At 39.9% G+C, this 25,933-nt stretch overlaps 1 protein-coding gene and 2 long non-coding RNA genes across 3 annotated transcripts in view; 1 reads left to right on the forward strand and 2 right to left on the reverse strand.

Moving 5' to 3' along the window:
- atp2b1a (ATPase plasma membrane Ca2+ transporting 1a) overlaps positions 1 to 25,933 on the reverse strand; it is a 150,852-nt gene that overhangs the window by 117,045 nt on the left and 7,874 nt on the right. The window lies entirely within an intron of this gene.
- On the reverse strand, positions 12,157 to 14,266 carry LOC148084014 (uncharacterized). Its single transcript, XR_015710697.1, has 3 exons — positions 13,725 to 14,266; positions 13,464 to 13,646; positions 12,157 to 13,381 (listed from the first exon to the last, which is right to left on the reverse strand). It is a non-coding gene; the product is annotated as an uncharacterized LOC148084014 (long non-coding RNA).
- On the forward strand, positions 17,424 to 18,663 carry LOC148084015 (uncharacterized). Its single transcript, XR_015710698.1, has 3 exons — positions 17,424 to 17,923; positions 17,996 to 18,119; positions 18,212 to 18,663. It is a non-coding gene; the product is annotated as an uncharacterized LOC148084015 (long non-coding RNA).

Consider the following 25,933-nt stretch of genomic DNA (forward strand, 5'->3'; position numbering starts at 1 on the left):
CTATAATGGGAGGGTGTCCAAAAGTGTGTGTTCATGAGGGACCGACAACCGCTTCAGGTGGACCGCGTCTCCACATATAGTTGGATTGATGCAATAGCTTGACTGAGACTGACTTTTGTATGATCGATAATGTAAACACAAAATTATTTTGGCCAATTTCCTGAGTGTATAACTGTTTTTTTGCTCAGCAGCACCTGGGGTTTTGGATTTTGGTTAACGGATTGGATTGAATCTTGTAAATTTCAAATCTAGATAACTGGATAGACGGGATCATCCTGATCAAAAAGAGGGTTTGTTTCAAGGTGTTTTTCCAGAAGCAAATCCAAAAAATGGTCAGTTTGTTTTATTTTATGTAAATACAGGTATTTATGATGTGTTTTTTTAACTGTTGCAGTCATGAAGTAGATAAAGTGGACATAGGCTATGGATAAAACCAGAATAGTAAAGTAAAAATTAAATAAAAAAAGGATTTAGTTTAATTAAAAAACAGAATCGTATGTTCAATATTTTTGTCCTATCACTGTATATTAACAATGATTAAAAGAATCAGAAATTAACCTTGAACATTCCTAACTCTGTCACTATTGGACATCACTTTATAAACTTCTATCCCGTCTATAATCTGGGCGAACGAGAGGTTACAAGAGCAGAGTCCTTCACTCCTCCTCCAGTCGGCTGTAATGACGGCCCGCTTTGTTTATACAACGAGTCCCTTGGAGGTGGAGACTTCCGGGATTGATCACATGCGGTAAAAACCTCGATGTTTGACCAATCACAGAAGAGTGGGTGTGGTTATGGTAAACAAGATAAAATCTCCAGAAAAACAAAGTGTTTTCAGTGGGCTGGGCTTAAGCACCTTTTCTAATGTAAGGGTCCAAGATCTATTTAAGAAACACCAAAAATCTGGACAAGAGGGACATTCCTAGGCCAGAGCTGACGATGCCACTTTGTCCTGGCTCTGGTATGATAAATAAATGACACAATACACATTTTTATTTGTATTTATTTTATCAATTTAGATTTTTAAATATGACAAAATATCTTTTTAAACAGGAAAATAACTACTAAATCTTGAGAGAATTTACTTTCTCCATGATTCATGGTGGATGTAGTTTGATTGATGTTCTTGTCGTGTGTGTGTGTGTGTGTGTGTGTGTGTGTGTGTGTGTGTGTCTGTGGGCCGTGGGGGAGGCTGTCACTGCAGATACATACATTCGCCAGAGCTCTATATCTTCATGGGTCTGAACATGTGACCATGTGATGATAAAGGTGCAGCGGGAGCTAAATTTAGCATCATTGATGTCTCAACCCACCAGAGACGTTGGATTCAGTTTCTCACGTGGTATGATCGAGGAAGGGGAATCGTTTTTCTGTGATCAGCCTCGACGAGAGGCGCTGCTCATTATATCAGGTCGAGATAAACTATTCCCCGCAGACCAGACTGCTGGGCTACCTTTGTGATTTTTCACTAAGGTCAACATGCTTTAATTACCCCACAGAGCAAATGTTCATCCTAATTTGTCTAATTGCAAAGATAATATTTCAATTTCAGAATTAACATGATTTCTCCATCTGTTCCCAGCATCCTCTCTGAACCTCTCCCAGCATGGTGTTTATGGAAATCCTTCAAATTAGGCAATTCACCATCCTATGGGGCCACATTAAAAACTGGGGTCCGGGATAGGTGCTGTATCCTCATTATTTTGATTGTTGAAAAACCGAGAGAGGTTTCCCTCCAACTGAAATACTCATTTGTGGCTATGAAATTCCTATTATATACCGGTATATGCTAAATTCGGTTGAGAGTGTCCTTTACCAATTGAGTTATCTGCACTATTGATGAAATTGATTCGCTACTAAATACTTTTACGGTCCAGAGTGGTGTCCACTACCGATTGAATTATCTGAGCTGGTGACAAAACAGAAGTAATGGAGCCCCCGACGTGACATGATAAAAAAGAACATATATACCCGCAACTACGTAATACATTGTTGTGGCTACGAAATACATATTTGTGGCTACGAAATACATTCATTATTAATACAGTCCAGAGCGATTGTCTCTTAAGATCGAGCGATCTGTGCTAACAACTAGACGGAAGTTACGAAGCTCTGGACATGACATGATGAAAAAATACCTAAAGAAATTGGTGGCCATGAAATACTAGTTTACGGCTAGGAAATACTAAATCGTGGTCACTAAATACTAATGTTGTGGTTAAAACATACTAATTGGGTTCTGAGAGACATCCTCTACCAGTTGGGCGATCTGGACTGGTGACGAAACGGAAGTTACAGAGCCCCAAACATGACATTTAAAAAAAAAATCATGGCCACCAAATACTTATTCGTACTATTGATTTTTTTTAAAATTATTATTATGATTGAGGGAAAAACAGTTCTTATAATATCATGATCTTGGTTCAAGTTTTCCAAAATAACAATGTGTATATTCATTCATTTTCTATGCCGCTTAATCCCTTATGGGGGTCACAGGGGACTGAAGTCCAGTTTCTTCGGGTGTGAGGGGGGGGGGACACCCTGGACAGGATGCCAATCAGTCACTGGGCACACAAGGACACACAACCATTCACGCACACACTCATACCTACGGACTATTTCCCCCCAACTTCCCAATCAACCTCTGAATGTTTTTGGACTGTGGGAGGAAACTGGAGTGCCCGGAGTAAACCCACCCAACACAAGTAAACCGGTAAAAATATTACATATTCGCTGTGACCAAGACAGAAGCTGCCAAGTTGCCACCTGTGGCTCAAAACTACAGTAAATCATTTCCCTGATGAGAACCAGGGCCTCAGACTAAGAGGGTCACATCTTTTCAACCTGGAAGTCACCACTTGTGTGTGTGAGTTTGTGTGTGAGCGTGAGGGTGCGCGCTTTGTGTGTCTTTGGAGATGGTACCGTAACATTGATTTTTGCACTGCCTCCCATCCGTCTGTCTCTTCATCCCGATCTTTATAAACCTGTCTCGCTCTATGAAACCTCTGAGAAGAAAGACCAGGAAGAACTCAATCCATCTTGAGTGCGAGTGTGTGTGTGTGTGTGTGTGTGTGTGTGTGTGGCTGGATAGAGAAATGCGGCACCGAGGTTGGTCTAAGGGTGCCACGGCATTCTAAAAATAAAATCTGTGTTTGCGTGTGTGTGTGTGTGCGTTTGATGCAGTCATTCTCGTCCAACCGAACACACATCTTAGTCACATGCCCAAGTGAACAACACATTCGGCTGGCCTTATTAAAGTCCTCGTCCTGACACGGGCATGTGAGGACTGAACACACTGACTCTCCTTTTCCTCTCATGCGTCTCCTCCACGGGGCATTTCATCGCTCGCTCGGCGACTGGAAGAGACAAGCCCCCCTGTTCAGACTCACAAGTGTGTGTGTGTGTGAGGGGGGGGTTTAGCTTTAGTTTGGCTTTAGCTTCTCTAAACCCCCCATCCAAACATCCTTCCATTAACTCTGGATTGTTTTTAATTCGTCCAATCGCTGTGTGTTTTAAGTGTTTCGGCGAGTGATAAAACATTACAAGACAGAAGTCATGCAGGAACAAAAAAAACCGGGCCTAGTGATGGAGGCATGAGAGTCAGGTGAGACCAGGAGGGGAAACAAACAGTAAAAAAAAAAAAAAAGAGAGAGAGAGAACCTGCATCTTGACCCACAGCGCCTCCATGTGGACCACTGGAGACACTCGTGGGGATCTCCTGAGACAAGCAGGACATTGATTTTCCACACAGTCAACAAAATGATTTTGCCATGCAGGGTAAACACACACCATGCCCCCAATCATTTGTGCAGGATACACACACATACACACACACACACACACTTGCACGATCACATGCTCCAATCACAGGGGAGCTCTCACCTGGCAACCGCACACAAACACACAGCATGACTTTAGACACAACCCATTGACAATCGACTGCAGCACAAACACCCGCTTCTTCACATCATGAACATGTAGATTGTAGACATCAGGAATCCTTATTAGTGATTTTATATTTAGTTTTTTTTAAAATGTATTTTCTATTTGGAGCAAATACAGAAGAGAGTCGAGGAGTGCCACTTTTTGGGAATATAAATGGAAATAAATTCAATATTATTTATAGCTTTGTGTAATTATCTCTTCTTTATTTAATTTGATAGTAATAGAAATTAGATTAGCAACTAGCAAAGCATTAGCGTGACACACGTTTTTATGTTGAATAGTTAAAGTAGCTTCAATGCTACTTCAAAGAATAATAAAACTAGTTTACATTGGCATACACGTATAATGTTTTATATATGTATATAATTTTTATTTACAAAAGCGGATATATTCTGGAAAACGTCATGAAAAACAACTAGCACCCACTCTTCATATGATTCTTGGATCCAGATGGTTATTCATGACAACTTATCAACACCTTCAGAAAAATGTCATTCATGTTGGCCCAAACGTTTCTTGTTTTAAAGGTATTTTGCCAACAGACAGATAGATAAACTAAACATAAAGCACATTAGCATGTAGCGACACAACATTAAGCTAGCAAGAATCAATAGGATCCATTGGTCAACCGCTCTTTCTTTCTTGTTTTGTTTTGGAAATCCTTCAAAATGAAACCACAAAAGCGAAGTTTACTGATCGACGAGTGTGCGCCCACCAGGTTTTAAGGAGGAAAAAACAAACATTTAAAGTGGTTAACGCTGAATGAATCAATTGAATTTGTTGTCAATGCTTACCTAGTTAAAGACCAGATCGGTAGCTATGGATGTGTGGAAACTGCATGCAAGCATGTGACTCAAAGCCTCACTGTGACTTGTTTCTTTCCTTCTGAAATTTTTTATCAATATAAACATATATATATATTGGCCTTTATTGGTAATTTATTTGTCTTCCGCTTGCCATACGAGTTGAAACTGAAACGTTTCAAATAATAATATTGATTATTTAATGTTATTTTGTCAATAAAAGTAGGAAAAAATATGCGAGTGGCTGCTTCACTTATAAAAGAAAGATGGTTATAACCCCGTGTCCTTTGAAAGCTAACACGCTGCTCCGAGGGTGACATCGTGCTCTCATACACCCAAGGTGTGAACAGATGTTGAGAAAAGCCACTATACACTGCTGAAGGACACTTCACCGCGACTCCTCAACCATCTGTAGCAGTTTTTTATTTCTGGACCGAGAGGGATTACATCGAAGGACAAATGAGGGAAACTGGGCCGTTTCTTCCAACTGTAAATAACATTAGTTCTATAAAAAGAAGCGTCGTAATTTACGGGCTGAAAATGTCACAGACGACCACAGACGGAAAAGGACTCCACCAGAGCAAATGTGGGCTGAAGAGGGAGGGGTATGGAGTGTGTGTGTGTGTGGGGGGGGGGGGGTGTTTATGTAGCTGCTGGTCCAGGTTTAGAAATCATAAAAGGCAATTCTGCTAAAAAATGAGCATGAAAATATGCATAAAATACATGCCTTCCGATCATACGACGACATATATACTGTGATCAACATGAAAGAAAAAGGACTTTGAGAAAGTCAAGGTAAACATTTGTGAACAAGCAGGAAAAACATTTTATAAATATGGAAAAGAAAATGACTTGTGACAGCTTAATTACGCTCACGCCTCCATCTCCAGGAGTCATCGCAGACACTGGGAGGGTTGAGGGTTGTTTATCAACATCTTTTCAACCATGTTATTTGCACTATAATGGCCACCGAGGGATCCTTGCAACACCCTTTAGAACATTCAAACAAAACACGCCGGTGGTCCTGTATTACAGACTCGCATCCTCCCACACCACAGTTTAATTGATGAATGACACCAGGAGGAGGACAATTCCCGACTCACTTCTCATGTCATCACACAACGCCTACATATCATCTGGTCACATGGGCAACAGCAGGGGCGGGCAATTACATATGTTAAGGGCCACATTATAGTACCTACTGTGACCGTTGTTGGGGGGCCAGCAAAGCAATGGAAATAAGAACTTTTAATAAGAAAGAAAGACAAAGATACGTCTCTTGCCATGACATTTTATAACAAAACGAAATACATTTTTATTAAGATATCAAATATGATAAAAGCCATTTTCTTTCTATTCATTTATTTAATTTAATAAGGTAAGGTAAGGTAAGGTAAAACTTTATTGATCCCTCAGGAGGTCTCCTTCGGGAAATTGTTTTTTACCAATAGCCAGCAATTTTTCATAAACAATAAAAAATAATACATAAAAAACAAAATAAGAAGAAGAACATAAAGAGGAAGAATAAGATGACACAATCTAAGTCTAAAGATAAAGACAAAGAACATAGGTCAAAGAAAAACAACAAAGACAAAGGATACAAAGACTAACATGGAACAGAACATCCAGATACTTTCACTCCACTCCTGCCCCCGAACTCAGAATTGTACAATTTAATAGCCCGAGGGATGAATGAGTCCCTGAGTCTATTTGTTTTGCACCTGGGTAGGAGCATTCGTGCACTCATTCTGCTTCTCTGCTCACTGATGACAGTGTTCAGAGGATGACTTTCATCATCCATGATGGACAGTAGTTTGTTCAATGATCTCCTCTCAGCAACTGTCACCAGTGAGTCCAGCTTCATTCCAACCACAGAGCCAGCCCTCCTGATCAACCTGTCCAACCTGTTGACTATACTAAACTAATACTCACAAAAGAGAGAAAAAACATGTTAAGGGGCTTAAATATGTTGAAATAAATAAAACAAAATACAAATGTTATTAAGCTACCACATTCCTACTTTGAACTCTTGGGGGCCACGTAAATACATTCAAAGGGCCAAGTGGACTTTGCCCATATCATAGCAACGTGGTCCTTTAAATCGTGCCGAAAAAAAGAAAGGTACCCGATAACGTCTTGTAAAGTTACAAGAAAAATATATAAACATTAAAAAAAATTGACTGAATGGATTTCATACGTATTTCATTGTTTGGCCCTCAGCAGTGTAATGTTAGGAAAGTGAACAAAGACTTGTTTTTACCACAGTGTTTCTTCATTTTCTTTTTTAACTGCAGCACATGTGATGGACCGTCGACCAAAGATAATTTAACAGGAATCAGTCTTCAGTGCCGTCAGATCAATTCCACAGTAACCTCAGTTCACTTCCACGACCTGTCCTCGGTATTACGTTTGTCTTTGCACCACACTACATGTTTCACAACGCGTATTGATTCCGTGTGTCACAGAGAAGAATTGATTTGTGATTTTTCCACCCAGTGTGTGAACGCGTCACTCACGGTCGACTTGAAGACGGCCCTTTGTCTCCGTCGCTGTTTGACAATATCACAAAGGCAGCGTGAAGACCCGCAGGGGTTATTGCTTCTTATAGGGTCCTCGTTTCCGATCGATCTGCGGCTATAGCTTATATAGCTGCTGCCGAAACCAGGCAGGGAAAAGATTAAAAGGACTAAAGGGGTCAGTGACCACTAGGACATCTATTGAATTGAACTGCACAAACAGTCGAAAGCATGTGGAGAAAATGTATATATATCTTAATTCTGAATTTCAACTGAATAAGAAAAGGGGGGAGGAGGTGAAATAGCGTAAAATGAATAGTTTTCTTATGAGAATCATGGACTTGGTCTCAAAACCTTACAAGCAAATGTTAAAATACAACCGAAAGTACGACTAAATCCATGTAGACATAAGTACAGTGTTTGTCATTATGTTGATAGGGTGCACAAAGAGACGGCAAATCTTTCACTTTCAATACATTTCAGTTTAGACTGTACATATGGATTTTATTGTACTTAAAGATTTTACTATGTGTGTCAAGTTCAAGCATAGCCCGGAGTTAGCGTTGATTGCTTACTATTGCGTCAGCCTACGATATTCATTTGAATTTAGAAGAGTATCCTATTCTGTTGGACAACAAAGAGCGTTCAACAATGCTATCAAGCTGACGATGGCGTCAAGACACACACACAACATAACATTGTCTGGTATGTGGTCTTAAACTTTGCATTCTCCTGTCCTGGTACACCTATGGATTACAGGTCCAACATTAGAATTGGAATCAGAAAACTGTTATTGCTAGTGTTGTAACAGAATTAGAAAAATGGAACCAACCAACAAGGTGGATTCGTTCATCAGACACAAAAAGATCTGGACCTCATCCACGGACCACAATAGGACCTTTCTTCCTGCCATCCTCGCAGTGTGTTTTGTAAAAGGAATGGTTTGTGTTGTCAGTATCGCTGAGACTCTCTTTGTCAGTGACATGACTCTTCTGACCAATCAGTGACCGGCAGTCGGCGACGTCACGTTTTTAGTACCAGCTCGGCCCACTTGGAACCACAATGGACCAGGTACAAAAAAAGTACCTTTTTTTCGTGGTACCGTAACAAGTGGAAGTGCAGAAAAAACGTCTAGAGTTAAGTTGAGCAAAAAGCAAGCTAGTGGAAAAACAGGCATAGAAATGGGTCAACCTGAGTAGTGAGTTTTTACATGGTACCCTGGTCTACATCATTGACCTGACCAGCGTGCCCCATGCCTTTTGACAGCTGGGACCTCTATCAAATAATTCAATGTCCAAATATGTAAAATAATTATTCAGTTGCATCCCACAATGAGCTGTCACCAAGTCCTGCAGCAACAACCTTCTGCTTCTTTGACGCGTCTTTGAAACGTGACAGCGGAAGCGTTCTTAGTGGCAATTTAATAAATGGCTACTGTGAGGGAGACGCAGAAAAGTAGGAAGGTCATCTGGTCATGTGACTGCTTCTTTCTATTTATAGCTCGTGAGCTCCTCGCGACACAGTGATCAGATCCAAATGAAAAAAGATGTCCATGTGTTTGTTGCGACCGTGAGTGTGGATCCAGCGACGTGTTAAAAAAAAAAAAAAAAAGCTGGAACCACATGTGTGACAATTAACCACAAACCATGGTTTGATGTGGGAGAACGTGTCAAGGCGAGCTGATGTTTAAAAAAAAATAATGCAAACCAGATTCACTGTTTGCCGCTAGTGGGTCGACGTCTATTAACGTCTCAGTGTAGGAAAGTGAGGCCGAGTGTCCAAGTAGGAATAAACATGCCTCACGGCGTGGCCTTGGATTCAATTGACTAATGAGACGTCAGCGCGTGGAGGTTTGGATCCCCAAGAGCCTGCTGGTGAAATCACCTTGCTCCATTTTTCTTTCAATGCCGGTGATTTTTCTTTCCATTGTCACTACTTTTATATAGGTCACGGCCACAAGTGGGTCCACCTTGCTGTTTCCTTTAGGCATCTGACTTTTTAATCTAATATTTTTAAAACACCTTTTAAATCTCAACACATGTCATCAGACAGTAGGTGGAGATTTAAATTTTTACAAGGGGCCACAATTTATATTGAGGCTGATGTGAGAAGCCATGAAGCACATGAATCATATTGCCATAAAAACTACCGCTTTTAAGTGATCAAAATCCATTTTGGGGATCGCGGGGGGGCTGGAGCTTTACCCAGATATGACGGCGAGAGGCAGGGGACAACTTGGACAGGATTCCAGTCAGTCGCAGGGCACAGAAAGACACACAAGCATTCACACACACTCACTCCTATGGACAATTTCCCAATCAACCTTTGTACGTGTTTTGACTTAGGGAGGAAACTGGAGTGTCCGGAGTGAACCAACACAACATACAAACTCCAAACAGAAAGGTCACAAGTTGGCCCATACCACAACAAGTTATAATAATATAAAATCACTGTATTACAATTTTTTTCAATTTCTTTGTATGGAAAAACTAATTAAAAAAAGTCAAAAGGCTGAATATGGCCCCAGCACCGTGGCCTGCTCAAGTCAGCACCAGACATAGACACAACTTCAAAATTCAACTTAAGCAGCTAGTCGTCACATGACCTAACAAAAAGACGGCATGAAATACAATCAACAAATACCCATCCATGGCTCAGGAATATTTCATATTTTCACATTTCACACCATATTTGACCCCTGGGCCTTGAATTTAATACAGATAGTTAGATCACATAGAATATTTTGAGTTAACATCACCTTCTACTTCTAACTATGTTTATTTAAGTATTGTTTTATTACCTATACGTTTCAGCTACAAGCAATACATTGTCAGCCATCTTTGTTATCTTTTATGAGTGGATGGCAGTTACAAGTTTGTCCGGTTAAAATAACGAACTGAAAATGTGTTTTGTCGTTTTTAGACACATTTGGAAAAAGACCACTTTCGAAAACACATCTGTCTGTCACACTCCAGTTTTAGCAACTTAGTCCAGATTTAACCGGGATTTGAACCTCACACCTTCCTGAGAGCTCGTCGCCACAGATCGTGTGGACTGACCCAATCCAGGATTTGCAAAGTTGTTCTTGTTTATCTAGATACATGTTTGAAATTCTGAAAGCCAGACTGAAGAGGAAGATGGTTGAGATGCTGGGTATTTTGTGGTAACATTCATGTAATTTCTCAACGTCATTCTAATAAATGGAAAGGACGCGAAATATGATTGCAGTGCAACAGCGCCCCCGACTGGTAGAACTGCTAACTTCAGGTCGCTAAAGAACAAAACCTCAGATGTCGTATCTGAATATAAATATTAAAGTGTTGTTTAAGTCACTAAATAGTAACAAAAATGTTTTCTATGAGCTCCGGTACCTTTACCGACATGACAAGGATTTGCCAGAGTAGTGACTATTCTACTCTAGAATTAGTCACTGAAGTCACTCCCAGTATTTCCAATGATTCATTATATTCGACCCAAATAAGTTGGGCACTGAAGGGGGAGTTTATTTCTTCATTCAAACTCCATTTCCTAAGAATCAAGAGTTGAATGGAAAGTGGGAGTGGACTGATGGTATATCTTCAAATACCAGGTGCAAAACAAATAGACTCAGGGACTCATTCATCCCTCGGGCTATTAAATTGTACAATTCTGAGTTCGGGGGCAGGAGTGGAGTGAGAGTATCTGGATGTTCTGTTCTATGTTAGTCTTTGTATCCTTTGTCTTTGTTGTTTTTCTTTGACCTATGTTCTTTGTCTTTATCTTTAGACTTAGATTGTGTCATCTTGTTCTTCCTCTTTATGTTCTTCTTCTTATTTTATTTTTTATGTATTATTTTTTATTGTTTATGAAAAATTGCTGGCTATTGGTAAAAAAACAATTTCAATAAAGTTTTACCTTACCTTACCTTACCTTACTTTGTTTAGGCTGAAACACATATAGATGTCAGTAGTAGCAGACGATGGGGAGATGCTTAACCTTTGGACCATGATATCGTCCATAAATATTTATTTGTGAGAGGGAAGTGGAGTCCCATTAAAACAGCTGCTCAAAGGTCATTCCCTTTTTGGCATGAAGGACGTTGGAAATTGTTTTCCAACATCACAGTGAACAGCTGGACATCAGAACATAGGCTGTGACCAAAATGGTGATTATACCTCGACTCGTCACCGTGGGACGACTGAGACCTTTTTACCATCAGCATAAGGCTGAGTCACAGCCACAGATGATCTGGATGTTCTTCCATGATTTAATACAATTAGAGGGAACATCAAATATCAAACCACAACACCTGTGGTGTACTTTTAGAGTACCATCTGGATTTGAAAGTGTCAGTGAGTTTATTAAGACATGTAATAGAGAATGCCAAAGACACATTGTCAAAACAGCCACTCATGTTCACTGGCGTAACCAGACGCCATCAGTTGCTGCTGTTAAACTGTAGCCAAATACCACGAGACATGATCTGAAAATAGAGACACAATCAACACCTTCTATGACCTGGACGTCTCCTCTGAGAGAACTGTTAAGCTCAACTGCCATCTTGAGGCTAGTGAAGCAAACGATGGCCAACAATAGAGAAAAATGTCAATCGCTGATATTTAACTTTAGGGCAAGGTGTAGTTCCAAGAACAAGAACCGTTGTTCAGAAGTGAGGGAATATAATAATGGATCAAAATGGAACTTGAAAAGGAAAACATATATAGACTAAAAATGCATTAACATCATCCTTTTTTAATGTTTATTCTATACCTTATGAACATCATTTATTAATTTATTCCTACATCGCTCCTACACTTTATTCAGATGTAACTTTGCTATTTTTATTCTGATTCTTAACCTATGAGGGCCATATGAAACCGTCTTAGATCCCACAATAACAGAGAAAACCTTACTTTATGTTTTCAGAATCATGTTTATTGCCTATAATGTAACAACAAAACAGGAAAGCACCGAGGCAGTCATCTGTGACGCCATCTTAGTTTATCAAATGACGACAGGTGGGTAGGATAAGGGACTATATTGACGAAAAGAAGGTCAAGTTGAGCTATTAACTGCCATTATTGTGCTGCTCAGGAATCAAAGAGGTAAAGAAGTTGAAGTGTCCAAACAAATACAAAAATAATCTTTTTTTTATTGAAACACAGCAAGGGACAATTGCAATATGGTGGCCACCTAGACTCTGTAAGGTCCACAAAGTTTCTCTCACATAATATTAATCAGTTGACCAGCACATGGTCTTGATTTGAAAAAAAAGAAAGATAAATAATATAGTCGCTTGGGTTGCATTTTTAATTAGCATGACAATTTTGTACCAACACTAGCATTTACATGCACAAACCAATCAGAGTAGAATCTTTTAACTTTGGAATGAATTAATCCGAAATGCGATAAACTCAAGTAAAGGAGATTGTGTGTGTGTAAACACAGGGTCTGGTCTTCTATCCATGGCGTGGATAAAGATAGAATTCACTTTGACATCATTAAAATGAAAAGATACTTTGAAACGTGTCCAATGTTTCTAATAGCACTTTGTTTACGAACATCTAGTGGAAGTTGAGTGAAGGAAATGTCTCTTTGTTCTAGACTTCCGCTCACCTTGATGAGAGCATTAATGTTTGATGCATGAAAACAACACATGATTTGTGACACGTGAACAGGAAAGACTTAATATTGGAGCATTTAATCATATTACATAAAAAAAACGATATCACATAATTACACCTACTGAGATGTGATCAAAAATAAAACATTTGTTCAATGATTTATGGAAACTATTGCTATACTTGTGTGATTAGTGTAAATAGGCGTTTTGGATGTTAAGATTATTACAATAATAGTGAAGATCTTCCACATGAAATTAACCTGATAGAAACAAGCGAACACCTTCACTTCCCAGTAGGAAACACGTGGATAATGGTCTTGAGATCACCTGTGGTCGACTCCTCTGCCTCCCACCTGAGTCTCAGCTGGCAGGCCTCACCTGAAAAACTCTCAGAAAAACAGTAACACCGTAGTAATACCAGTCTATTCTGGGTACCTGCCCGGGATCACCTGGTCACTGGACAACCCCAGCACCTTCTTCTTCAGGGCTTCAGTTGTTGCGCCAAGTTCCCCAAGCTAGTGAGACAAAGAGAACCAAAAACATGATTCTCTCCATAAATTGAAACAAGTGTTTGACTGGTCAAGAAAGGAATCACACCTTGGGACAGTATCTTTCTCCCCCCAAAACTCGTTCTTGTCTTGGTTTATCCGAGTCATAGATCCACGGACTCGTAGGTTCTTTTGAGTCACAGCTCCACTGAGTCACGGATCTTCCGAGTCACAAGAGCCCACAGCTCCTCGAAGTCTCTGTTTTGATAATCCAGATAGTCCATAGCAACACCTTTAGAGGACAAATGACCACATGTGTGTAAGACATTTTCGTTGGAAGACATCGAAGCGTCTTCCTCAGAGTTCTTACGGTCTTCATACGCGAGACTCATCAAGTACTGTGTGGTGTTTCCGGGCGCCATTGCTCCTGGATCTCTCAGAGTTCTGTCCTCACACAGCGATATCTTCTCGGATCCTTCCTCGTATTCGTCAACTTCCAAACAAGTTCCCTGGTCCTGGCATTGAACCTCCGAGTCGCGTCGTTTCTTGGCAGTAGTTGGAACTAGTTTTTTCACCCGCTTCAGTGACGACAGTCGTCTCGAAGTAAACTTCGACGGATGTTTTACCGTTTTTGTGGAGCTCTGCCTTTCCGGTTGTTTTGAGTCGAGTTGATCCATAATCTCCATGTACATTTGTCCGAATACCAAGATAAAAATGTAGTGTTTCATTGGTTTGGAAAACACGAAATAACGCAATGACACAAACGTCACGACTATGATTCGTCAGCTTTCTTCTTCTTCGGCAACAGATTTTCACTGAACGCTATTTACTGCCCCCAGTGTCCTGATTTAGTACTACAACGTTTTGAGTATCTTCCATCATTTCGCAAGCGCACTTTATTGCAGGACAGAGTTCACGTAAACGAGGAACAACAAAAACATGTTGTCACGGCAACTGATGTCTGCATGGAGACATATAAATCAGAGGTCATATGACTAAAGGTAAAAAGAACAGGATTGTACTGCAACATTAAAAAGTGCCACCTATCAACGAGTGTTGTCTTCTGAATGATTACGTTTTGGGAGCTCTGACGTAAATAGAAGTCAAACAATGACTGAGTGAAAACGCTTTGCAGCTAAATGTTGACAAAACTGAAACTCTGGTTATTGCTCCTGATGATAAGGTTCCAGGGTTGTGTCAGTACTGAGGTGACTTAGGTCAGTCTGTCAAACTGCGCCTGAGAAACCTGGGTGTTGTATTTGACAAAGACATGTTTCTAGTACAACACTGCAGAAAACTGACCAGAAACTGTTTCCTTCAACTGAGAAAAATCTCTAAACTTAGGAAAATGTTGTCACAACATGATCTGGAACTTGTAATCCATGCGTTTGTTTCTTCTCGTCTGGACTATTGTAACAGTTTGTTTTCATGTCTTAACAAGAAGGAGCTGTCTCGCCTGCAGTTAATACAAAACTCTGCAGCGAGAATTCTGAGCCGCTCAAGTAGAAGAACTCCCATTTCTCCGATCCTTAAAACTCTTCACTGGCTGCCAGTTTCTTTCAGGATCAATTTTAAAATTCTGGTTCTTACTTTCAGATCTATTCATGGTGAGACTCCTCCTTACATCATTTGGATTACGGACTATCTTACTGATCGACCACAGTATGTCAGGCTGAAGGACATCAAGTCTGACACTGTGGTGTGCATTACAGGAGCACCTCAGGGGACAGTACTGGCCCCTCTCCTCTTCACCATCTACACTTCAGACTTCTGCTACAACTCAGAGCTGAGTCTCGTCCAGAAGTATGCTGACGACACTGCTATTGTTGGATGCATCAGGGACAACAGCGAAGATGAGTACAGGAGTCTGATACATGACTTTGTGGACTGGAGTGAGAGGAACCACTTGCAGCTGAACACCTCAAAGACCAAGGAGCTGGTCATGGACTTCGGGAGGTCCAGGACAAAGCCACGTCCAGTGTCCAACAGAGGCGACGAGGTGGAGATAGTGGACAACTATAAGTACCTCGGTGTGTGGATGGACAGTAAACTGGACTGGTCCTGCAATACAGACCATGTATATAAGAAGGTTCAGAGTAGACTGTACTTTCTGAGGAGGCTTCGATCATTTAACATCTGCAAGAAGCTCCTCTGCATGTTCTACCAGTCTGTGGTGGCCAGTGTCATGTTCTATGCTGTGGTGTGTTGGGGTGGAAATGTGTCCAAGAGGAGTGTCAACAGGTTGGACAGGTTGATCAGGAGGGCTGGCTCTGTGGTTGGAATGAAGCTGGACTCACTGGTGACAGTTGCTGAGAGGAGATCATTGAACAAACTACTGTCCATCATGGATGATGACAGTCATCCTCTGAGCACTGTCATCAGTGAGCAGAGAAGCAGAATGAGTGCACGAATGCTCCTACCCAGGTGCAAAACAAATAGACTCAGGGTCTCATTCATCCCTCGGGCTATTAAATTGTACAATTCTGAGTTCGGGGGCAGGAATGGAGTGAGAGTATCTGGATGTTCTGTTCTATGTTAGTCTTTGTATCCTTTGTCTTTGTTGTTTTTCTTTGACCTATCTTCTTTGTCTTTATCTTTAGACTTAGATTGTGTCATCTTGGTCTTCTTCTTTATGTTCTTCTTCTTATTTTATTTTTTATGTATTATTTTTTATTGTTTATGAAAAATTGCTGGCTATTGGTAAAAAACAATTTCCCGAAGGAGACCTCCTGAGGGATCAATAAAGTTTTACCTTACCTTACCTTACCTTACCTTACCTTATCAGTGATATGGTCCAGCCTTACACCCCAGCTCGGGCTCTGAGGTCTGTGGATCAGAATCTACTGATGGTTCCTCGCACACGGTTCAGGTCCAGAGGAGCTTATTGTTTAAGCGCTTTGTGACCCTGGTCTAGAAAAGCGCTCTATAAATATAAATTACTTACTTACTGTTGGGAGAATTTGTTAAGTTCTCGATGCCTGGACAGAGTGAAGAACAACCAGAGTCAAAACTTGTTACTCGTGAGGGGAGACACACTAGAGAACACGCTCAAACAATCTCAGTGAATACCAACGATCTGTGTCTCCCTCGCACTTTTTATTTAGTTTCACAGCTACGTCAGCCACAACCAGGGTGGAATAGGTTTACAGATACGAAGAACGTTGATTAGAAAGAGCACACGCGCTGGCGGGAGTTGATCTTCGGTTGGCAGAAATAAGACAAGAACCATCTTACAGTTTGTTGATTAAACGTCACGGTATGTGGTTTTATCAGTCACGAGGCACGGACTTGTGAGGGACACATTATGATCACTTAAATTCTTATAACACTTACTTACATATTGTGGATCTTTAATAACCCAATAATATACCTTTTCTTACTAGAGAGATAAGTATAAAGATGCTCCATCCAAAGTGTATTGTGAGACATGGCACAGAAGATAGATTATCATTCTTTACACAGCGGAACGATTGCGCCAAAACACTTGACTATCGTGAATTTACTTCTAATTTTCCATAATACCTTATTTGTTTATTATTATCCACGCGGATCGTAATAGTCAATGTCTGGGGACTAGACTGAAGGCACCGGACTCAAACTAGCTGACTTACTTGGATAGAATATATAACTAATGTTAACAATTATACATATAACTAAAATAAAATAATAATAATGTGGAAGTAATAGAGTTTGACGTAGATGTATGTTTTGGACCGCACACTTCTCAGCGCCGGCTGATGACGTCATCCTCAATCTCCGTCCGAAAGTACAAATAAAATAAACAAAACATCCTTAATAGTCTCAATTTACTGAATTGTTTTTAGCACACTGCTATTTAAATAATATAAAATATAATATAATACGTAATATTTATAATATCTGGGTCTCAACATGTATTTTGTTTTTATATGTGTTTTCTTGTTTGTCCAGAAATATGTTTATTTATTAGTGAAAAGGCTTTTAAACAATGTCATTTTAGTCACAAAATCCATTGTTTGTGAACGTGCTTTTGAACAAAGTCACATGTAACTATTTATATAAGCGTGTGGTTTGTCATTCCGTCCAGTAGGTGGTCAACATTTCATGCTGTACCTTAAGCAATAGAAGAAGAAAGCCGCAGTGCATCTTGGGTACTAGAAGAGTGACACGCGAGCGCTCGACCAGGCGGATCCCATTGACGAGTCGACTTCGAGCTGAGAAGGTTATAATTTACATTTTTCCTTTTTTTTTTTAAATGAAACTTTTTTTTGAAGACATGGGTAAAGCAAATATGGATTCTGCTGACATAAGGAAGACAAAGATGGAGTCATACCAGAAAAGTTGTGGATCGTCGCTCAAGTTAAGATGGCGGCAGCTTCGTGTTTCGTCGGAAGATCGCAGAACTCTTTTATATGGCGTCCTGAAACCATCCCGCAAGATCTGTCGTCGACGGGACCGGAATTCTTCACCGACAACAACTGAACCCCCCACGGGATCCACGCGTTCGACCGCCGACGACGGGAAGAAAACGCCGCGTCATCACGGAACAATGGCGCCCAGGAACACCACCCAGTACCTGATGAGCGTCGTGTACGAAGACCTGGAGCCTGCCTCGTGTTTGAATGAAACCGTCTCACATGTCTATGGTGACTTGTCTCCTAGGTCCGTGAGCGCCGCCCTGGACTCGCACTCGGGCTTCATGGACTACCAGCAGCGAGACTTTGAGGAAGCGTTCGGCCTGGTGTGACCCGGATGCACCGAGTCTAGAAACACACGCACACCAAAGGTGTTACAGCGCAGACAAAAAAAACGCCCTTTTTTATTTTAGGGCGTTTGTGTTTGTTACCCTGAGTCATGTGTTTTGGTCTTGTCTCGCAGTGGCGCACTGGCCCGCCAGTTATGGAGCGCCCCTGTCCCCCCAGAGCCTGCCCAGAGGATCGAGGCCGTCGAGCTTTGGGCGGTACCGAGGTAAAACCAGGTCAAGGGTGTCAGTTGACTGAGTGTTACTGCTTGTATCAGCGTTTTCCCAGGTGACCTCCGACCCCGGAGCAGGACTCTTGAGGATCATCACGTCCCGAGAGAGGTCACTGTGGCTGAGATCCAGGTGGGAGTCATGATGATGATAATAATGTGTTCAGACCCGCCTGATAAGAACTTCTCCAGGAAGTGATAAGAACTTCTCCAGGAAGTGAACCAGCGACCCTCAGATACTTGTAAAATCACGTTACTCTTGTCGAGATCAATGAAGTTAAAAGTGTTTTAACTTGAGTCATAACGGATCATGCTCTTTCCAAATGATGTGCCAATAAATTATTTGATTTAATTTGTAACTGTTTTGTCTTTTCTTGATTCCTGTTTTCATTTCCAGGGATTAACATGCAAGTGTATAGAAAGCAGATCGACCAGAGGCCTATTGCACAAAAGTATGATAAGGGATTGAGTCGGGCTATCTTGGTTATCTGATCTGTGGTCCTGTTGCAAAAAGTGGTATATGTTATGACATCTGTTACCATGGAGATTTATTCTGTGGAACTTGGCCTACTCCAGACCAGGCTAAGTTCCAGTATCTGTATGATCTCATCCTTTATTTCAGTAGGAAGTCATCACAAATCAATCAATACTTATGACACTGCACACTTCACACTGTAAAACATTCAATTAAAATTCTTCAAGGGCCACATTAAAATTATGTGAATGTTGTTAGGGGCCGTCAAGCAAAAAAAAAGACAATCCCTAAAAAAGGACATGCGTCATTAGGCCATGACTTTTTTTAAGCTAAATAAGCTGCAATTGTATTCTTGTATTTTAAAAACATTTCTTCAATTAACTTAAAAAAACGTTTTGAGGGATTAATGTACACACAAAAAATACACACAAAGGAGGGAAGTGTTATGTGAAAATGTAATTGAATAATACATATAAATACATTTGTTAATGCATTAAAACCATTTATACATGATCATACTTTGATATTACTAGGGCTGCATGAATAAAGTCAAAGGGCTGCACTTTGCCCAGGTCTGAACTAGACACTCTATAATTATTTAAAATATGTGTGATTAGTTTACATCATTTTAGATAACTGATTATCTTAGATTATTTTTGACATTTACACTTTTCCACAGACGATACACAAACCATATAGATAGGGAGAGTAACATGTTACTTTAAGTATAAAGCAAAACAAATATTTGTGACCAACAGTTTGTTAACATGTAAATACAAATGGTGTTCTTTGCCTTTCAAAACCAAAGTCCTACAGTGGCATAAGAAATTTGAGGATGCAGGAGCCTCCATGTTGGCCTGTATACTAACACCTCAATCAAATCATGAAAAATTAAACTAATTTACCATTGCAGGCCATATTTAACTTTCATTTACTCAATTACTCAACTTAATGAAAATTATTCAAAACATACTGGTCTCAGACCAGCCGACCACAGTCATCATCCGGGAAGAAGGCAGCATTGTCCCAGTCTATCAGTGATAGCACTGTAGGGGGCGCTCTTCTTCCTCATGCAGGCCACATGGTGGAGGACAGCACGTGCCACAATGCTATCACGTCAGGGCTAACACTCAATGGTGTCACTAAACAGCCTTCAGTAGCCAAATCTCGAAGTAGTGGAAGAGACTAAAGCTTCACGTCACCTCTGGGATTTCAACCCAAGACCTCTCGCAAGAGCAAGGATCTTTTTGGATTCATCCAACCCAGCTTACTTACTTATCCTGGATGTCTCAGTCGTACTTTTGTGCAATAGGCCTCTGAACTATCACAAACATTTTACTTTGCATCCCTAGTATTTATCTAAACCCTTCCATTCCATATATTAAAATGATATAAAATACAATCGATCTAACCTAAATGTAAAAATGTACTTGTGTTAATAATACATCTTCTTCTAAGGCAGGACCCTTTCTCAATAATTTAGGGCGTTCTAGTTGTAAGCAATAGTAGCTAATTTTTTTTATAATTATTTGTATAATTCAAACACAACTATTTTACTGACAACCACTAGAGGGAGCTGTCTGTCCACCCCACACGTTTGCAGTGTTACAGAATTCCTATGGAGGGCGACACGCTCACTAAATCTCCTTGTGCGGTGAAGACAGAGAACCGCTTGTTTCAGTCTGCTGCCCTGATGGTCTATTATGGGCTCTCTGTGGCTTTGAGCCCGCGTTTGTGTGTGTGTGTGTGTGTGTGTGTGTGTCCAAGCATAGATCAGAGTGCCACTCTAGACCCTTAGACATGTACAGAGTCAGCTCTTTAGAGTGGAAAGATGAGACAGTCACATCTCTGTCTCATTTGAAGAGACTGATTAGATTTCTATTTGTCGGCTTGAACAATCACCTACTAGTCCTGCTGGAACCTTTTTTTTTTTAGAGGACATTTGCTGAACAGAAACAAAGAAATGCTTCAAATATTTAGCTGATTCTCCAGACCCTGGCAAAGTGTGGCCCCTTGACTGTTTTTATGTGGCCCTTATGAGGTTAAAGGTCAAGTAGAAACTAACCATTCTATTTTGTATTTACGTGTATTATTAATTACTCATCTCTAAATGTAACTACAGGGTTTTATTTTTATGGGTTTTTATTGCCCCTCAAATAGATTTAAGTAGATATAAAAAAACAATTTGGCGACAAAAGTGCTTTTGTATCAGGTTGATTAAAGTTTTAATAAAATAAGAATATTTTGTACTTGTATTTAGCTTGATTAAAAAAAAATAAAAACTTGTTTAAATACTTTTCTCGTCCTAATTTTCTTGACCCCTCACGACATCATAAAAATGTGGCCCCTGAGGAAATTGAATGGCCTTCAACTGACCTACAGTGTAGATAAGAGTTTTTCAGGTGTATATTTCTGCTGCACATAATCAAGGACAGACATCATGGTGATCAGATCGTTGTAGATCATTCAAATCAAAGTACACACATATGATGATCAGGTTGTTTATTTTGGATGAGCAAGAGGAGTGACACGGATTGACTCGACCAAGGATGTCATCAATCATTCGAGAAAGAAGAGAAAAAAAAAGGCACAGATGGCAGAAGGACACCAGGAAGGAAACACACAACGCCATGTCTGCAGGGGTCCTGGAGTGGAAATTGTGCAACGCTCAGTCTCCCCTTGCTTCTAAAAATAAAGACTCTTGAGTGTTTCGTGATGCACGCTGGTCTTCATGCCAGGTAAATCATTGTATGGATACAGGAAGTGTGTGTGTGTGTGTTTGTGTGTGTGTGTGTGTGAGAGAGAGAGAGAGAGAGAGAGAGAGGGCTTGTTTTAGTGCTGAGCTGTGAATGAGTGATGGTCATAGGAGCTGGGCACAGTTCAAGTTTCCTCTGCAGTGCAGTGGTGCAGCTCCACAGAGGGAAGGAAGAGCGAAGGACGCGCCCCACATGCAGATGCAACAGCGACGCACGAGCTATAGCTCGGGTGCAACGGATAAACACGCACGGAAAACAACAAAACAAACATTTCAAATACCTACATCTCTAGCAGGTACTACTAAAACAAAGATGACAAGCAGAGTTACTATGTTCAGTTAATTTCTTAAGATATTTATCAGTTTTTTGCATTTGTTGCTGTTGAATAGATTTAAATAACTATAAGTTAACTAAGTCTAACTAAGTTATTTATATTTATAGAACGCTTTTCCAGACCTCCTTTTTTTTATATGGCCTTAGACATTAATACGTCTGCCAAGGAGTTTCATTTTAGTCATTGGCTGTGTAAGATTCAAAACAATAAGATGCGCAGTACTACATGGATCAAACCTATTGGTAGAGTGTGGCCTAGGGGCCTCTCGCGGCCCTTTAACTGTATCTTTTTGCGGCCCTCAAGATGTCAGAGGAGAACTGATCTGTGTAAAACATGGGAAAAAAATGTTTCTGACAGTGACAGCTGTCATTTTGTATTTATTATTGCATTAGTTCTAGATACAACTTTCTTTAGTTTTTGTTTAAAGACTTTTTCCTTTTTTTCTTTGTCCTTTTAGTAAATGTGTATTGCTCCTTGAAATAGTTTTTATGTAAATACATCATATTTAGAAAAAAAAAAGTTATTTAACTACTTTTTATTTTTATGAAAGGTTCATCAATATTTATATTTTTACAAATGGTTTTTCCATCTTATTTTGGCTCTTTTCTCGTCTATTTATATTGGCTTGATGGCCCCTCGCAAAAGCTACAGTATCTAATGTTCACCCCGAGGAAATAGACCAGCCCACCCTTAATGTAGAGGGTGTCTCTAAAGAAAATTCACAAAAAAAGCTTCAACATTCATATCATTCTCTGACTTTTAAAGCAGCACTAAGTAAGATTGAAGATATTTGCTTGTAGCGTTTTATCGGTGCAATTGCAATGTGCACTGATAAAATGATACAAACAAGAGTCGTCTTGTGCGTTCTTGGAAGCTTCAAAAAGTATTCTCAGCACTTTCTTCCATGATATGAATCAACATGGCCAAGGGAAGTTGTGTAGTAAAGAACATCGTTGAAATAAATGCTGTTCTACTGTACAGAATGAAACCATTTCATTACATTATAGATGACTTCTACAATTTTCTGTCAAAATGTAACACTTTTTGTCCATTCATGATGCGTGTCTAGTGTTCTGTTAAGTAAATAAAAAAAAATCACATTTGGAAACTGCACATGTCGTGGTTAACCATAGTTGACATTTAATTTAAACGAGAGAGATCGCACTTGGTTTTAACAAGAAACGAGACAAATACTAGCAAATCTGGGTAAAAAGCAAAATCAATATCCATCTGTTGAAGTATCAGCAATTTATTTTTTGTAATAATTTAGTTTCTTTATTGTCATTTTAACTGCTAGTTCAGGTTTGAAATGAAACTATAAAATGCTATATACAGAACGTTTCACGAGCACTTGTTATAATTAAATAGGGTTTTGTATTTGACCAAGGCCTCAAGCCTGCACCGTCGCCTCAGCATATGGACCAACACACAGTTGAAACCATATATATGTATGTTTTAAAAGATAAAGACAATTGCCCTGTAAAGCAGCGCTCACTGAAACACAAATATAATAAAGAACAAGGAGTGTCCGGAATACACACGAGTGGATTTCTATCTCCTCTTTGTTGGTGCAGATGACGCGGATGATAAGAGTGAAGCTTGTTCAGCTGCCGTGTCACTTAACACACCGGAGAGGTCGCCGGAATATCACGCTCAATCATTTATTCTGTCTGAGTCAGCAGTTTCTCTCCATCAGCCAGGGCGGCGTGAAACAGACATGGAGTGTTTTCAATAATTCAAGCAGAAAAGACGCAACGTCGGGATGTCATCTTGTGGGGGATGTTTCTTTTTCTCATGATTAATAATCGTTCACGCATCATTCTTCCTCTCAGATTGGATTCCTGCCTCAGGATCTTCAGTACAAGAGGGTTTTTCCAAGACTGAATGAGGAACATTGGGACCTCTCTTGGTAGTGAGTGGTATCCCAGAATGCCTTGCGCATCAAGACTGAAATCAATTGATGCGTAAACAAGGAAATTCAGAAATACGAAGACAACGAAAACCCAACTCTCCTGACTCACTCCCATGTTTCAAATGTTGAAGTCTTTCTCTCCAAGATGCAGTAAGACCCTCAGTAAGTCCATGTTTTGAAGTTATTGCACCATCTAAAATCTTGACAAACAAGTGGTTACGAGAGTGGAGTCAAAGATGACGAAATAATGGCTTCACTCCTCTTCCAGTCAGCTGTAATCAAGGCCCACTTTGTTTATACAACGAGTCCTTTCGGAGGTGTAAAATTCCGTGGTTGATGACGTGCGTTGACAAACCTCAAGGCCAATCACAGCAGAGTGGGTGTGGTTTACAGTGGGCGGGGCTTAAGAACATTTTCTAATGTAAATATTTGAATGAAAAGAGAGTTTTGTACAAACAGACACAAACTGATGATACAATAGAGTCCAACATCTATTTAAGACACACTTAAATCTACACTTTAGTTGAACTTTAATGCAATCTTTTAGATTAACCTTATTTAACAATTTACGATATTCAGCCATTTTTGAAGAAGCCAGCGCTGACCTTTAAAATGTATATTTTTTTTTTAACGTTGTTTACGTTCTTCTCTCAAGAAACAACCAACATTTAGTTAAGTTGTTACAACAATAGTTACGGCAAATGTTTCACTTTAACATTTGACGTGCAGAATTTTTCAACAGGTTATTTGATAGAATATCTACTAATAAAAAACTTCAATCATTTGTAAAAGGAAACCTAATAACTGACCAGTTGCCCTCAAATAGCTCATGAACTCAACTACTGCTTTCAAGTGGTGTCGGAACGTCAGTCGTGAAGTCGTTAGCGACCCTAAAAAAAGAACTTCTTTTGGCACTACAGCAACATGGCCATTGTTTTATTCATGTGGGTTTTTTTTAGGAGGGCGGGTGGCGTGGGGGTGGGTCCAGATGGTAATCCGAATAAAACCACATTTCCAGAAAATTACTTGTTTTATTTTGTTGCTGATAAACAGACAAATGTCAGGAAAATAAAGCTGCGGGTTTGAGAGTGAAAACCATGGGTGGTTTATCGGAGCAATTGCAGCAGACCCGTCAATCAAATTAGCAGCTTCTCTCAGACTAACAAAAGGCTGGTCTGTTTTATTCAATTTCTGTTGCTAATTTAATTCCTACAAGGACCAGACACCACTGAGAGTCGTGCCATAGAATCGGTGTCAGCTGTTTCATGTGTTTTTTGGACGAAAAGCAGACGCTCCGCCATGGAATCATGGATCTTTGTCATTTACGAAAATTTATTGAACAGGACTACATGTTGAAGAGTCTTCTGAAACTGACCACATATAGTTACACTGATCCAATACCATTTATATACAGAACATTTATCTCATCAATACATTTCAATGCCCTTTTTAGCATTTGAAATAATCTTCAGTGATTGTGTCACAACACACTTAAGCATGAAAGCCAGTCCGTGCTGCAGACTCTCTCTTGACAGCGTCTGACAATTTCTTCAAATTTCTGGCAAACCAGAACTTTAGCAAAATGTGTTTGCTGTCTGACATGACCAGAAAATGTCATTAAACTTTCACAACCATTTGTTTTCAAGGATTTTACTGACTATCAAGTTACTAGGATTTCATTTGATGCAAATTCTGATGGTTTAGTTGTAAATCAAATGCTGATTTTAGTGATGGGCAGATGAAGCTTCATCAAGAAGTGTCATGTTTTTAAAGGGCAGTAGGTGGCGCCATCAGTTTAAAAATGACGTGATGTAAGAAGTAAGTAAGTAAGTAACTAATGGTTATTTGTAAAGTGCCTTTCTAGACCAGGGTCACATAGTGCTTTAACAGTCAAAAACAGTACACAGTTAAAATATATCCTTTAAAAGGCCGAGACACATGAGACAAACACAGGAGTCCCAGAAAGTCAGGGAAAAATAAGAATGTCTTAAGTTGTTCACTAGACCGCCATCTAGTGGACTCTGAAAATAATGACACTGCTTCATGAAGCTTCATCAGAACATTGGTCCTGATTAAATGATCATTGTTATGAATAATAAAAGTATAAATATATATCTTATATTTATAATTTAGATAATATTCTATTTATTTT

This window comes from Callionymus lyra, chromosome 3 (genome assembly GCF_982586985.1).
Source record: "Callionymus lyra chromosome 3, fCalLyr1.hap1.1, whole genome shotgun sequence".
In the NCBI taxonomy this organism is placed as follows: Eukaryota; Metazoa; Chordata; class Actinopteri; order Syngnathiformes; family Callionymidae; genus Callionymus; species Callionymus lyra.